We start from the raw sequence: 8,659 nt of genomic DNA, 5'->3' as shown, positions 1-8,659 counted from the left end.
CTATAACTCAGTAATACCATTTGATGGTACATCAATCAAATTTGTATAAGCAGATCTGGGGATAACGCCTTGGAATGGTCAGTGGAACTGGAGTTTACTTGAGGCTTGTAGGTGCCTATTATAGGTTGATGCAAAAACAGATTATGTTTTTTATTAATGTTTAACTCATTCGACTTTAACGATCAAAACAAAAAGTATTTGGTTTGTGAGCTGATAAAAAAATATTAGCAATATTATTGGCGCTTTTGAACTAGGGACTTGTGCTCACGTAGCTATTAATTCATAAAACTCATTTATAAAAGCTACTATTTTTTTATCTTCGATATGGAATTTTTTAAGTACCCAACCTTACACTTATCCTAACATTTATTAATTCCATTAGAGCTTTTATTAGTTCAATAACAGTGTTAGACATGCTGAGACTGTTGCTGACATTAAACAAGTAACGTTTTTCATAAAAAAACGAAAACGCCCCGATTACTTCATCAAACAAAGACAAAGACATGGTAAATAACGAATGTATAAGGTGTATTAAATGTGAGGAGACAAATCGGTTTTCGGTATCCGATCAACAAAGACGTGTATATTGGGTACCTGGTATGAAGAGCTTTGTGTGCAGAAAATGAATGATTTTTTTACTGAAAATAATATAAAAAAACAAGTGTTTTGGGCCGTCAAAGATTTCGAAATATTTAAATAAACAGCAAATATACATATAATAGCTGCATGTTTAATATGTTTCGGTCATTTTGTTTACATATTAATAATTAAAAGCTAATGATTATCTATAACAGCAGTGTATGGAGTCATTATGCGTTAATTGTATATGTTGCAGTAAGTTAAAAGTAAACTGATCCAACCGAACCGCCCCGGGTCACTCAGAGTTGAAAATATTGCTAATAAACTGACTGCCACTGCCGTGGTCAAACTTGGAAACAGAACTGAATATCAGCTATAAAAATGGCTTAAAAAACAACAACCTGGATCTCAACTCTTGTTTTTACTTTTTTTTAAAGGGGGGGGGGGGAGTAATAACCTTTTACAGCTGTCTATTTAAGTACATGTACATAGGTTTAATGACTGAAGGAGGATGCATTTTTTATATTTCACCACAACTTTTTATTTTATACATCACTTAAATATGCCCTTGAGGCTTAAGGAAGTTAATGTACGCGTTCATATCAAGAAAACACTCATATAAGGATATTCTGCATTGTTTATCAATAAAGTTTAACTCAAATTTATCACCACTAAAGTCAAACTATATTTGTCTTTCAATTGCAATGCGCTCAGTTTTTGTGGGGCTACTGTCAGAAGGTAATAAGTGACATTAAACAGTAGGCACCTTCTGAAACTAATCCAACCGACCCGCCCTGGGTTGCTCATATTTCAAAATATTGCTAACAAAATGTCAGCCGCTGCCGTGGTCAGCCTTCCGCTGGGAAGCATGTGATGAAGAATTGCAGACTTTCATAACGTAAACATTCTGTCACCAGAAAGCCAACTGAGCGTCAATATGAATCGCCTTCAAACTGCCGATAAAATACACTTAGCATCTTGTGTATTTTTGGAGGCGCTAATTGTTTTACCAGTTTACCAGGAGTCATAAAAACAGCAAATTACTTTCCAGGAATGCAAGCCCTGTAAAATTGTTGTAACATAGACACGTTGAAAAGTACAAGCCAAAAGAGCGTGCGTGATAAAATGTTCAGAAGCAGATAGAACCTTTTGCCTTTATCCCTCCAATTGTAAATTTAATTAATTCATGGATAATAGCAATCAACCAATAATCAACACAAATTAAACAATATTATCAATTTTATCTATATGTGGCCCAAAGTCTTCCTCAAAGTATTGCAAACACTTATACAGGAAATGCGGTATGTTATTATCCTCATGATTATTAGCTGATATTGCTAATAAACTGAGAAACGCATGCCAGAAACTGAAGAAAATGTATCTATTTGTTTCGAATGTTTAAGTCAAGACAACATCATTTCTTCAAGACAAATACCGTTTGTTTGTTGTTGTTTTTTATCACAACCACTTTATCAGAATAAAGTGGAGCAGTTTTTTTTTATTCATTTTAGGAATACGTGAAATCATTTTGTTAACGGTCACTGGATTGATAAAGAAATCATTTAGTATCACAAATAAACTCATAACGAAACGGAAACCTATAAAATGTAGACAATAACAAGTATAATACTACTGTTTGCAAATTTAGCGAAACTTTTTCAATCGTTCAAACAAAGCATATTACAGTGCCATTTGGCAACAACGAGATGATCAATTTAAACCACTGTTTCGAACTCTTCAACGTAGCTAGTTCTACATGAATACGTATAAGTATACACCAAATCCCAAATGGCGTCAGTCGATTTCATTGATGTGTGAATTCGATCGACAAACTAAATATGTCGCACGTGCACTTCATTTAAAACTCACTTAGTAGATAAGGGCGGATGTGATGTCATTATCATTCAATGCTTCAAACCATAAAACGATCAGTTCATTTGCAAAAAAATATTCTTGCTAAATGTGAAGCCTTATTGAGTTTATACTTATGCAACATGCTGTCTTATGACGTCGTATGTATCTCGTTGTGTGTCTTTTTAAAATAAATTGGAAGCTTGGCTGTTGCCCTGTTCTTTCCATTGAAACATTATAGTTCATGTCCAATATGCCTTACTGTTCTGTTCGTTCTTACCATGAAATGGAATTTCTCTTACACAATTTGGAACCATTTTGAAGCAGATGTATTCCGCTGTTACTTCATCAAATAATGCACCATTTTCAAATCAGATTCTTAAATGAGTTATTTGTTTAAAAAAAACACTTTTAGAATCGGTCGTCTCATAACTCAGATTACTTCGTCGTAACTTTCCGTGATTCATTCTCCTATAAATTACTCTTATCAGTTCTGCAGCGTTTAAATAGAGGTTGGAGAATTACTTATTAATATGAGGTTAATATGTCGTTTAGAATTTAAGAAGTTGTCTAAATTCAGATAACACGAAACTCAAGGATTCAAAAAAAAAATCATGAAAATGCACGTAGATTTGATATTTATTGTTTATGTATTTCTTCTGCATTCTTAATATCTATTTAATCTATTATTGCTTTCAGCAACCACTTGCTTTGAATTGTATCTACAGACAGATAAATTATCTTTCAGATTATCGAATATGATTAAAAAAACAAACAGATATTTCAGGTTATTTGAAAGTGCATCAATTACTTGGTTTTGTCGTGTCAGTCAACAGGTGATAACTTGATAAATCGGTATTTATCACCTTAATTTCTAAAGACGTACAGTGGTTGTACTGAAGAACACATACAAAACAAACACATATCTCATTTACTTATTTTTGTATCGTTTTCATTTGAAGATTATAATCCCCATATCACTGTATTTTTCGTATTCTTCGTCCTCGAAAATTTACGTACTTGATGGCTGTATGTTTTTTTGTTGCCAATATGATGTCTTGTCTAGGTCTTTATCATGTTTTCCCTTTCTTAGACGATATGGTATCAACTTCCTCGGCAAACAAAACGTAAGAAAACATATACATGAAATTTGGTTCATACTAAATGCTTTTAGCTGAATTTTTAGCGGAAACTAATAGTTTATAGAATCCGAATCTGCTTCCTGTGTAGAGAGCAGTACTGGTGAACATTTACAGAGGTCTTAAAGATATTGAATATCAAATATCTACCAAGACCTTAAACCATCGTCGACCAGCTGAACCATGAAGTCGACTGACTCGCTAAAGAAATTATGTATAATACATTACCGAAATGAGGCGCATTACTTTGTAACGATCGACGGAAACTGAAGCAAATATTTGGATGATAAATCATCATTTTCATAATAATTTAGCACTAGTTTATATTACATACAATATATATATATTTCATAAAACTTTATTTAATTTCCACTGTGGATAAATTCATTAAATTGTAGGTCTCAGTGTTGATTATACGTCATATTACGTTACAGACAGATAACTGTTATGTGTTGATGTTTTGTAAAGCAGATCTTCGAAACATTGTAATTCCTGAAGCGATCGAACAACTCACTAAAATAGGACAGGTAGTAAGTAAGCTTCCAATAATGCGGTGATATATCCAGAATAATTATGTGTAAATATTCAATCTACCCAAAGTTTTTTGTTGACAATAGGACATTAACTTGTATTCTTAAAAGATTTAAAAATGTTTTCGTTTCGTCAAAAACCTGGATCAGTTGACGTCACTCCATGCTTTTTTCTCTATGGAAGTTCAGTATACCAAACTAAATTTATGTACATGAACCATCTCTGTCAAGCATCATGATATAAGTGTATTTCAATGCCGCTACACAGTTTTTATGACGAAAGTTTTGAACAGCACCTGCAGATAATTATAATAAGAGTTTGTTCCTTGATTCCTGTTCGTTGATTTCGTTGCAAATGTTCCAGACTATTCAATCAACAATGCCTTTTGGCTTTGATGATATCTTTTTTGAGATGTTTAAAAAAAAAGTGATAGAAATTCACTTTTGTTACAAATATGCTGTTATCTTTCGCAAAATAGAAGCCTTCACCATAAAAAACCACCAGACACTATTTATTATTTGATAGTTTCAAATATTTTGGCACCTTAAATTATTCCTATTTTTGCAAAACTTCTGCGTCTGAATACAAATTCTTTTCTATCTTCTTTGTAAAATTTACAAAGCTCTTTTAAACATCTGAACATGTATTTTACCTACCTGAAACGAACTTGACATTTTAAAAAGTGTGTGATGTTGTCCCTCTTAATAGTGCTAACCCCTAAACGTGGATGTATGTTTTGTGAATTTGAAACTTCACGCTCTGATACTGTAGTATATACCGTGCTAATAATGCTAGCACTGTGATATTTTAGTCATTAACGAATAATGTACAGCAAAATCTGGCCAGGCCGACCAAGAAAAACGAGAAAAGCACGTTATATATAACCCAAAGCAATATAACATTATCGAGGGAGTCTGCAAAAATAAAACAAAATAAAAAATGAATGAAGTTGTTCTTTACCATTCTTATAAAAATTGGCATTGTCTGATAATCTCTCCTAGACTTCAAATGCAAACTGTTATTTGTTTCTTCAATCATCTTCTTAGTTTACCTCTCATAATATATATCATTGATCTAAATTATTTATTTCAATGATGCAAATGGAGAAAGACTAGAAAATAGCAAAGATAATCCTGTGATAGCTCAGGCGCAGGAGAACAAAAAGCTCCAGACTTTGATCTCTAGCAATTCCGTAATAAAAGTATGTATCTATCATTAAGGATTCTTCAAGATGAAATACAGAACTGTTGAAAACTCTTCAATTGGTTGGCATCACGTTTGTGTTCAAATACATAGTATGGTGTAATTTGAACAGTACTGACATACGGACATGTAAACTGATTAAAACGATGCTTGATCAAGGACATTTTAGTTTAGCAAACAAGATGCAATATTGGCTCGGTTATCCAAATACTTATTTTTATCTTCTATTGATTTTACCATTATACTTGAATTGAGCGAGAACAATTTTCTAAGTATTTGTCGAGGAATGTAGTACTCAACTCTATGTCTGGGTTACCAAACACAGTTCAAGGCGCAACTAAACATTTCACCTTACGGTAAAGTAATTGTTTAATCAAGATGAAACTCAGTAAACAATATTCATGTATAAGGCTACGTTTTTCAAGTAAAATACATATTTGCAAGATCCTTCGACAGGAAAGAGTTATAAACTTCTTATTTCTTTTAAGATGGATTCATCGGAAGCAATAAATGCATACAAAGGATGCAAACAGGATTATCGGTTTGACAGAGGGTGTTCCTTTAAAGCGACAGTCCGCAAAAGTAACCGTATTTCAAAAGTTTTTAATAAGTTCCACATTGTTTCAGACCGACTGAACCGCAATTATTTTTTAAAAAATCGCTTTAATAACTTAGATTTAACAAATTGAAAATTGCCGAAAGTTGCTATTTTTAGACGGCAAAAGAGAAAGTAGGTCTACGGTTTTTCCGACTACTCTTGGGGGCGATACTATTTCCCGGTCCCGGTCTCATCCGGTCCCGGTCTCCTCCGGTCTCTGTTTTATAGTAGCTATCGGGCGTGATCAAAAAGGTGTTAATGACCGCGGGGGGTAATAGGATTACAAAAGATTACAGTTGATTAAAACATTAGATATTTGATGATAATTATGTCACTATTTATTTCAAATTTTATATCAATAAAACATAAAATAAATTTAGGCAAAGATAAAAACATGAAATATGCACATGTACTGAAATTAATGTCATGAATAACAAACACATTGAGTGTGTGTTTTTTTCATATTAAATTCTGTTATAAGTATACTATTGATAATAGTAATACAAAAAATAACAATGCTTGACTACATGTAAATCAAATTTGTAAGTTATCTCAGTACTGCATCGCATCTTTCTCTACACCTTTAACACGAATTGCATAAATAGTGTATACCTATAACAAATTGCATAAATTAAGACATAATGTTTATATATTTTATACCATTTTGTTACATATAAAAACAAATAAGATTGTCAAAATCGTGTTATAAACATCAGCAACACAATCCGTTGCCTGGGGCCATAAGTTATGAACCGGGAATTATGAGACCGGATTTTACGAGGAGAGACCGGGAAATAGTATCGCCCTGCGCATGCGCAAGAACTTTGGAATCCCACTGTTTTTTCTATTTATATAACCGTTAACTCTCGGGGGCCGATAGTTAAGAAGAGATATTGAAAATGACACGAAAAACTCATTTCTAGGTCGATTTGAACCAAATTTATTTTGGATTCGTCAGTCAGGAATGCTTATCAACACATAGATGAATTTTATTTTTTTTTCATGGCTAATTTGCCCGATTTGCGGACTGTCGCTTTAAAGAAATAGTTTGTAATGCACAACTGGCAACGTTTTTGATCCCTTTTAATCCACTTTCTTATGAATATTTATATGAAATTTGAATTAAGAATGAATAATCGTACATGTATTGACATTATTTTTCTTCTGGGTGATTTTTTTTATAAGTTATAAGGGACCAGTTAAGGAGAAAGGAATAAGGCATGACAAAACAACTCGTTGTCCATTTTCGTAGTCTATTATTGTCTCTTTGCAAGTAATATCCAAATATGCATGTGCAGAATATGAAAAGTTGATGGAACCATATACATAGACTACATCTTAATTGAGCACAGATATGATAGATGTATTCCATTATAGCAAATGGACAAAATGTTTCTCAAAGCTTCATGCATCCAAGATCAAAATGCTTCTCATTTTACAAAAGTGTTGATATACTTCAGTCGCATATGTAATTGTTTGTCCAAGTCTAAATTGTCAATAAAAATTCGTTGAAGACAATTTGAATTGTAATAATAAATACAGCGTTTTGAATACGCATACAATATTTGCAACATGGCATTAGACCCGTTCGCTGAGAATGAGATCAGGACGATATCACCACGACTGTTAGATTAACAACATCTTTGCATTACATCAATATACCGTTAGCACTGTTCTGTATTTTTATAGGCTAGTACTTGCCGTTATATTTAACAAAACAAATCATATCCATATATATTGCTTTCTAAAATTTAGTGTTGTAGGGTCCAAATCACATTAAAATTACAGTTTGAACAAGAGGCAATTTTGCCACACAAAGTCAAATGTCTTATGGGTTTCCATAAAACAGACCTTTTGACCTAACTCTCCAGCAAACTTTATGTGTTGTCATCCAGTAAATGCAGTCATAATACATCTAAGACAAGATTAAAAACACCTTGTTGTTAATATATACACTGCATGATATATTTCTTTGATCGTTGTAATATTTCTTTGGAAATGAGGCTGCATTACTTTTTTCATGATTAGTAAAGGATATTAGTTATACAATCTGTCATGCAATGTCTCATATGTTGCCATGGAATAAAAAATCAACATATACTTTCGAACTCAATAGAACACTTAGTAATTTTAGGTAATACAAAGTATAGAAGATAGTAATTAAAATCAATGAATCAGACTGAATGCACACATATTGCAAGTTGTTGCTAAAACTTTTTTTTGTTTTCTCAACGTACTTAACGTTTTATGTCCACAAAACATGTAGTACCATACAATCCTTTTTTATATTGCATGTTTTCTGTTTATTCATTCTCTACCAATGACTCACACTGAAGAAAAGCGTCAACATAAAACACGTCCCCCAAAAGATGCGTTTGTATACGTTTAATTGTTGTATGTGTAAATGCATTGTTGTTGTCTTTGCTATAACTTCATAAGATTTCGTTTCTCTTCTTTAATATAATATATTTTGATTAACGTAGTTTGGGTGTAATTAGTTTATGCCTTATAAGTTTATCTTTTTGCTATTCTAACTAAATCTAAGAGTAATAAATTCAAAGGTGTGATAGAATTTTGAGTCTGATTGAAATATGTTATAAATGTCCGTGTTACCGTACCGATTATTATTACATCAATTTACGTCTTACCTTCGTATAATTCATTCGTGCAATAATTATATAATTTGAAGTTTAAAGAATGAAAATATTTAATGAGAATAAATTTCCGGTTTATAAAAAAGCATCTATATTTTTCTGTT

Source organism: Mya arenaria, chromosome 4 (assembly GCF_026914265.1).
Source record: "Mya arenaria isolate MELC-2E11 chromosome 4, ASM2691426v1".
In the NCBI taxonomy this organism is placed as follows: Eukaryota; Metazoa; Mollusca; class Bivalvia; order Myida; family Myidae; genus Mya; species Mya arenaria.
This window is presented reverse-complemented; position numbering follows the sequence as displayed.